Below are 9,114 nucleotides of genomic sequence, written 5' to 3' on the forward strand. Positions count from 1 at the left end.
GAGTAAAATGATACCCAACATGTCACGCTTAAAAATTGCGCCCGCTCGTGGCATGGCGTCAAACTTTTACCCTTAAAAATCTCGATAGGCGACGTTTAAAAAATTCTACAGGTTGCATTTTTTGAGTTGCAGAGTAGGTCTAGGGCTAGAATTATTGCTCTCACTCTAACGATCGCGGCGATACCTCACTTGTGTGGTTTGAATACCGTTTTCATATGCGGGCGCTACTCGCGTATGCGTTTGCTTCTGCGCGCGAGCTCGTCGGGACGGGGCGCTTTAAAAATTTTTTTTTTGTTTTTCTTATTTATTTTTATTTAGTTTTATAATTTTTTACACTGAAAAAAAAAAAATTGATCACTTTTATTCCTATTACAAGGAATGTAAACATCCCTTGTAATAGAAAAAAGCATGACAGGTCCTCTTAAATATGAGATCTGGGGTCAAAAAGACCTCAGATCTCATAATTAGACTTAAATGCAAAAAAAAAAAAAAATGTCATTTTTTCAAATGACAAAAAAAAAAATGTTTCTTTAAGAGGCTGGGCGGGACTGACGTTTTGACGTCACTTCCGCCCAACAGAGCTATGAGGACGGGTGAAGGAGATTTCTCCTTCAGTCCCGTCCCCGCTCAGCTGCCGGACACATCCGATCCCCTCCGCCGCTACCGACGGCTCCGGTAAGCGGCGGAGGGCGCGGGAGAGCGGCGGGAGGGGGGGGCCCCTCTCCCGCCACCGATAACGGCGATCTCGCGGCGAATCCGCCGCGGAGACCGCCGTTATCGTGTACACCACCGCCCCCTGAAAAGATGAATGTCTCGGTTGTGGCAGCAGCTGCTGCCGTTATCGAGATATTCAACCTTAAAAAGGAGGACGTCTTTTTGACATGGGGCGGTGGTCAAGAGGTTAAAATGCTTCCACGCATGCGTCAAAGTCATTCGACGCATGCAAGGGATGGCGGGCGGCAGGACATGTACGGTAGGTCTGTACAGACGACCGTACATGTCCGGGCGGACAGGTTTCCAGCGGACTGTTTTAAAGCAAGTCCAGGAAACAGTTGTCCGCTGGAAACCTGTCCGATCCGCCCGAAAAAGGTCCACTCGGGCCTACACACGGCCAAACATGTCTGCTGAAACAGATATGTTTGGTCGTGAGTACGGGGCCTCATACACCTCGCTAACCAATCCATGACTGCTGCTTCTCTCTGTCAATCCCTTCACTAGCTTCCCCTCCCCCACCATATAAAATTCTAAATACTAACTGTGACAGACCTAGTCGGGACAGGGGCTTTTGGAGAGGACTGGGAGGAAGCCTCTTACCCACTGACTATGGGCCCTGGCATTTAAGGGAACACTACTCTTTGGCAGGTGTATGCCTAGGGGATCCGTGGAGTGGTCTTGTTACTTTGGATTCAAGTCCATGTCTCCCCAAGACACACAGATTCTGGGACTCTAAGCCCGGGGTCCATGGTAAGGGCTTAGATGTCACATTTCCAGAAAGGACGGCTCCACACTATGCATTATAGCAAATGTTGATGTCATCAGCAGGACACCTGTCTGGGGTTGCCTGCTATAATGTGTTTATTGCAAGTAGGTCTAGTGTGCCTCCTAAGGGTCTTCCACCCATTGTTATTTGTGCTAATTAACTCACCTTTTGTCTGTCTCCTAAGCAAACCATTGTGGGTTGTGTTTATACTTGTAATGATGTGTATCGTCCACTACACTGTTTTCAGTATTGTAGAAGTCGACAAGTCTGACCTGGAATGAAACCTCTCAGTCATCCAGGTGGTTAAAGTGGAGGTTCATCCGATTTTACAACTTTGCATTAAATAATAGTGGCCTAAATGTCTACTACTAATCCGCAGTTGAAAAAATTATAAAAAAATCTACATACCTTGTTTTCCTGTCCTGAAGCAGGCACTTCCTGGTTCTAGGTGTGCGGGACTGGGCGTTTCGCGATCGCCGCAATGACTTGTGGGATTGATCACGAGGGTCTATTCCTCATGACGTGAACAATAATCCTTTCAGTACAAATAGACAAATTCTCTCGAGATTTGAAACGTCACATGACTCTTCAGCCGGTCATGTGACGAGGGCGGATACAATTCCACCATTTTAACTACTGGAAAATCAGTTACACACATAGCAACTATGCAGTGTTGACGGCGCGGCTCGCCGTCATACTGCGCATGCGCGGGATAGAGCGGTGAATGCTGGGACAGCATTCACCGCATCCCGGAAGAATATACAGGAGGGCTTCAGAGTGCCCGCAATTAAGATGGCAATGTCCATCATAAATTTTTATAAAATATCCTTTTTGGTGAAATCGTCCTCCTAGCGGCTGCGACTATGGGACTGGTGAGTACAAGTTTCTTTGTACTATGAGCGTTACAAAAAGCTATTTAAAAAAAAAAACGTTTTCCCGCGGAACTCCCGCTTTAATTAATGTAATGTTTATAGTATATGTCTGTTCTAATTATATTCCTGTGTGCAGTTTGTATTGTTAGAGTAATATGATCAGGAGGGGATGTCCTCCTATGGTGTATATATTCTGTGTTAGTTTGTTCAAATAAATATTTCCAGCTTTGCAACCAATTGAGTCCTGCCTAGTTCTTGGTTATAACATGCGGTTATAATATCTGATATCTATCTTCAGACTGGAGGAAGCAGTATATGACGGAAGCTCTCAAGTGGAGTGGGAAGTGATTCCGTTACACTAAGCACAACATACAAAGCCATCCACAGTATCGCCCCCAGCTACATCACCAACCTCATCTGCAGATATCTCCTAAATTACCCTCTCTGCTCCTCCCAAAGCCTATTGCTCCCTTGTTACCTCCTCCCATAGTCATCCCAGGACTTCAAAGTGCTGCACAAACTGTTGCGATATATAAATTCTGTCATAATAATAATTCACAGCTTCTCCAGCCACAGCGGTCAGGAATGATGGCAATGAACCCGGAAGTGACCTAATACATATTACTTCCAGGGTCATTCTAGCTATGGGGATCAGAAATCAAATGTTCTCTGTCGCTTCTCTCTCTTCTACTCAGTGGCACCCACCATGCTAGGCCCAAACGTGGGATAGTGGAGCCCAATAAACAGATGCCATATAGCATCAGTTTGGAAAGCTCGCCCTGTAAGGATGTGTGTGAGAGCGCACTAATGCCTTGTACACACAATCTGATTTTCCATCGGATAAACCCCAGACGGAATTCCGTTTAAGTTGTCTTGCATACACACTGTCACACCAAATTGCGACTGTCAAGAACACGGTGATATGATGCTATGACAAAAATGAAGTTCAATGCTTCCGAGCATGCGTCGTCTTGATTCTAAGCATGCGTGTTTTTTTCTCCGTCGGAGTTCCCTACAGATGAACGGAATTTCTGCCTGAAAAAAAGGGAACATGTTCTCTTTCTAAATTCCGATGAAAAAAAAGTCCGATGGGGCACGCACATGGTCGGAATATCCTATGAAAGAATTCCGTCTGACTTTTTCCATCGGAAATTCTGTGTGTACAAGGCATTAGTGTTCACCAGAATGTTCCAGAAGGGTGCTGCTAGTCTCTGTGACAAATGATTCCACCATTGTAGGTAGGTTTGGGAAGGTTTGCCTGAACATCATAATTTGGTGTTTGACAATTTCCACCATTGGCCATGTCTGTAAAATATCTAATCCGAATGTTTGCCCATACTCTGATACCGGTCTGGCAATATCATAGATTTCCTTAACCAGGAATGAGATAAGGAAGGATACATATTGTGTCCAATCAGGAAGCAGATTTCTGGCCTCACTCACAGCTTTAGACCCCTTTCACACTAAGGGTGTATTTCAGGCGCTATACCATTAAAAATAGAGCCTGCAATCCGCCCTCAAACAGCTGCTCCATCGTCTCCAGTGTGAAAGCCCTCGGGCTTTCACACTGGAGCGTTGCGCTAGCAGGACAGTAAAAAAAGTCCTGCTAGCCGCATCTTTGGAGCGGTGTGTTTACCGCTCCTCCACCGCTCCTGCCCATTGAAATCAATGGGACAGCGTGGCTATACCGCTGGAAATGTGCTGCTTTAGCAGCGCATTGCGGATGGTTTTAACCTGGGTCTGGTGTCTCTCATCTTCCTCTTGACAATACCCCACAGATTCTCTATAGGGTTTAAGTCAAACGAGTTTGCTGGCCAATCAAGCACAATGATACCATGATCATGTGACCAGGTATTGGTAGTTTTGGCAGTGTGGGAGGTGCCAAGTCCTGCTGGAAAATAAAATCAGTGGCCCGGATTCAGGTAGAATTGGCCCCTTAGTTACGGAGGTGCAGGGCAGCGTTTTTGCCCTGCGCCCCCGCAAATTTCCTGCGCTACCCGCGATTCACGGAGCAGTAGCTCCTTAAATTGCGTGTGCGCTGTGTAAACTTGCCCTGCGTAAGGGGGCCTAATGTAAATGATCCCGTAGGGGGCGGGAATCATTTAAACTAGGCGCGCTCCTGCGCCGAGCGTAGAGCGCATGCTCCGTCTGGAAACTTTCCCGACGTGCATTGCGGCAAATGACGTTGCAAGGACGTCATTTGCTTCAAAGTGAACGTGAATGGCGTCCAGCGCCATTCACGAATCACGCAAACGACGTAGATTTCAAATTTCGCGACGCGGGAACGACGGGTATTCTTTAGCATTGGCTGCCCCTGCTTTTAGGATGTGCAACCTTACGCGAAACCCGACGTACGCAAACTACGTAATTTGCGTACGCAGGGCTCGCGCAACGTTGTGAATCGGTGTTAGTATGCAATTTGCATACTATACACTGAGCACAACGGGAACGCCACCTAGCGGCCATCGCTAGAATGCAGCCTAAGATATGCGTGGCATAAGAGCCTTATGCCGCGCAGATTTTAGGCTGCAGTCGGCGTTACGATGTTCCTGAATCAGGAGCATTCGTAACGCCGGGGCAAGTAAGCAATTGCGCTGTGTAACCTATGGTTACACAGGCGCAATTGCTTCTTGAATCTGGGCCAGTATCTCCATAAATCTGGTCAGCAGAGGGAAGCATGAAGTGCTCTAGAATTTCCTGGTAGAGGGCTGGGCTGACTTTGGACTTGATAAAACACAGAGGACCAACACCAGCAGATGACACGGCTCCCCAAATCATCACGGGGTGTGGAAAATTTTGCATTTCATTTGGAAATTACACTCCCAGAGTCTGGAGGAGGAGTGGAGAGGCACAGAATCCAAGTTGCATGAGGTCCAGTGTGAAGTTTTTACAGTCTGTGAACATTTCACTGCCGGCTTCTTTTTTTGAAACAGAACAAAGGTCCCCCAAATACATACATTTTGGTAAGTTTTAAAACATCTGTTCTTTTATAGTCGTCAGCACAGCTGCAGCACTTTCTATGCATCACAGAGATGTCCCTTCATAGTCAGAATTAGGACCCCCAAGATTAGTACAGCACAGGGGCGGACTGACCATTCGGTCATTCGGGCAGTTCCCGAGGGCCCCGGTGGTGGGAGGGCCCGGGCTGGCTCAGTCTGCCCCTGGATGTGCCCACAGTTTATTATGTAAGATTAGGAAAGTTTGTGCACCGCAGAGGTAGTGAGTGATGTCAACCCTGCCTGCAGATGATGAGGCTGTATGAGAGGACTAGGTGCTGGCCAGGATTACAGAGCGATCATGGAGCCATGAGGATTATTGCAGTGACAGGCGCTCTGGCCACCTATCCTCCTAGGGAATTCAGCAGAGGGGCGGGGCCACAGTATACATCCATGCCGCGGGGGAAAGCCAGTGAGAGAGCTGGAGGCTGGAGAGGGAAGACACAGTGGAGTCATCATGTCGGAGACAGTCACCTGACCTGCCTTGTTGTGTGCAGCAGGTCAGTGTGTAATCACAGCATGTCTGTGATCATCAGCCAGGCTAAGTGTTCCTTCTTCCCCAGTGCCCATCTACCAGGCGCTATTCCCTGACACATGGATATCTGTACACTGAGTGTCCAAGTGTACAGATATATCAGTGTTGTATACAGGGAATAGCTCTCAATATACAGATATCAGTGTCAGGGAAAAAACTCAGTGTATAGATGTCAGTGTAACACATAAGGAATAGCACTTGGTGTATAACTGACATCTATACACTGAGTGTTTTCCCTGACACTGATATCTGTATATTGAGAGCTTTTCCTTGTATACAACACTGATATATCTGTACACTTGGACAAAAAGAACCATCAGTGGGAAGAATGTTCCTTACATTAGTGGTCAGCAGAAAGAATGTTCCCTACATTGGTGGTCTGTGCGAATAATGTTCCCTACATTGGTGGTCCCCAGAAAGAATGTTCCCTACATTGGTGGTCTGTGCGAATAATGTTCCCTACATTGGTGGTCCCCAGAAAGAATGTTCCTTACATTGGTGGTCACCAGAAAAAATTGTTCCTTGCATTGGTGGTCTGTGCAAATAATGTTCGTTACATTGGTGGTCACCAGAAATAATGTTTCTTACATTGGTGGTCACCAGAAAGAATGTTTCTTACATAGGTGGTCAGCAGAAAGAATGTTTCTTACATTGGTGGTCAGCAGAAAGAATGTTCCTTGCATTGGGGGTCACCAGAAAAAATTGTTCCTTGCATTGGTGGTCTGTGCGAATAATGTTACTTACATAGGTGGTCAGCAGAAAGAATGCTCCTTACATTGGTGGTCTGTGCGAATAATGTTCCTTACGTTGGTGGTCACCAGAAAGAATGTTCCTTGCATTGGTGGTCACCAGAAGAATGTTCCTTGCATTGGTGATCTGTGCGAATAATGTTCCTTACATAGGTGGTCACCAGAAAGAATGTTCCTTACATAGGTGGTCAGCAGAAAGAATGCTCCTTACATTGGTGGTCTGTGCGAATAATGTTCCTTGCATTGGTGGTCACCAGAAAGAATGTTCCTTGCATTGGTGGTCACCAGAAGAATGTTCCTTACATTGGGGGTCACCAGAAGAATGTTCCTTGCATTGGGGGTCAGTGGGAAGAATGTCCCTCAAGGTAACCCCTGGGAGAGCGCTTCTCCTAGGGGGTTATCTGATTGGGGGAGGAGCCGTGAGAACCACGCGGGGACCCCAGAAGACCAGGTTCAGGGCCATTCTGTGCAAAACGAACTGAACAGTGGAGGTAAGTATGACATGTTTGTTATTTTTTTTTAAAAAAGAGAGCCTTTACAATCACTTTCATTTTGGAAATGTACCGTTGTTGCACTTTCTTTAATATAAGTTTATTTTTCTTTATATTCTATAATTACCATTTTATTTTGAACATAGTGTAGAGAAATTCTGTGACGAACGCATGTAGTGTGGGCAGTACAATATGATTTGTGTGGGTGTGGCTTGAGTACGGGTGGGAACACATGGTCAGGGACAGGGGGCCCCAGGATCTCCTATTGCCCGGGGGCCCCATGAGTTGTCAGTCCGCCCCTGGTACAGCACCCCAGGATTAGGACCCCCCAGACATGATATTTAACCAGCTCAGCTCTTTGGAGGTACATAGTACACCCAGAGAGTGAAGGGTTAATTAGAAGCTGATGGCGGAAGTAGCAGTGCTTGTTTTCTTCAGCCGGTTCCCAGCTGCACCGTAATGTCGCATACAGACGATCGGACATTCCGGAAATAAAACTGGACTTTTTTCTGACGGATGTTGGCTCAAACTTGTCTTGCATACACACGATCGCACAAATATTGTTGGAGATTCCGAACGCCAAGAACGTGGTGACGTATGATGGCACTATTAAAGGGAAGTTCAATACCAGTCATGTTATGGGCCGTACAGACGACCGAACATGTCTGCTGAAACTGGTCCGCGGACCAGTTTCAACAGACATGTTCGGTCGTGTGTAGGCCCGAGCGTGCAGGATTCCAGCAAACAGCGGGCAAATATTTCTGGACTTGTTTTAAAACAGTCCGCTGGAATCCTGCCCGCTCGGACATGTTCGGTCGTCTGTACAGACCCTACCGTACATGTCCGAGCGCCCGCCATCCCTCGCATGCGTCGAATGACTTTGACGCATGCGTGGAAGCATTTAACTGGCAGGGCCGCCCATGTCATAGTTACATAGTTAGTCAGGTTGAAAAAAGACACAAGTCCATCCAGTTCAACCACAAAAAACAAAATAAAAAAACACAGTAAAATCCTATACACCCAACTTCATACCCACAGTTGATCCAGAGGAAGGCAAAAAACCCCAGCGGAGCATGATCCAATTTGCTACAGCAGGGGAAAAAATTCCTTCCTGATCCCCCGAGAGGCAATCGGATTTACCCTGGATCAACTTTACCTACAAATCTTAGTACTCAGTTATATTCTGTACATTTAGGAAAGAATCCAGACCTTTCTTAAAGCAATCTACTGATCTGGCCAGAACCACCTCTGGAGGGAGTCTGTTCCACATTTTCACAGCTCTTACTGTGAAAAAACCTTTCCGTATTTGGAGGTGAAATCTCTTTTCCTCTAGACGTAAAGAGTGCCCCCTTGTCCTCAGTGATGACCGTAAAGTGAATAACTCAACACCAAGTTCACTGTATGGACCTCTTATATATTTGTACATGTTGATCATATCCCCCCTAATTCTCCTCTTCTCAAGAGTGAATAGATTTAGTTCTTCTAATCTTTCCTCATAGCTGAGCTCCTCCATGCCTCTTATCAGTTTGGTTGCTCTTCTCTGCACTTTCTCCAGTTCTCCTATATCCTTTTTGAGAACTGGTGCCCAAAACTGAACTGCATATTCCAGATGAGGTCTTACTAATGATTTGTACAGGGGCAAAATTATATCTCTGTCTCTGGAGTCCATACCTCTCTTAATACAAGAAAGGACTTTGCTCGCTTTGGAAACCGCAGCTTGGCATTGCATGCCATTATTGAGCTTATGATCAACTAAAACCCCCAGATCCTTCTCCACTACAGATCCCCCCAGTTGTACTCCCCCTAGTATGTATGATGCATGCATATTCTTAGCCCCCAAGTGCATAACTTTACATTTATCAACATTAAACCTCATCTGCCACTCAGTCGCCCAATTGGACAGAACATTGAGGTCGGCTTGTAAATTGGAGACATCCTGTAAGGACGTTATTCCACTGCATAGCTTGGTGTCATCTGCAAAGACAGAAATG

This window comes from Rana temporaria, chromosome 4 (genome assembly GCF_905171775.1).
Source record: "Rana temporaria chromosome 4, aRanTem1.1, whole genome shotgun sequence".
Taxonomy (NCBI): Eukaryota; Metazoa; Chordata; class Amphibia; order Anura; family Ranidae; genus Rana; species Rana temporaria.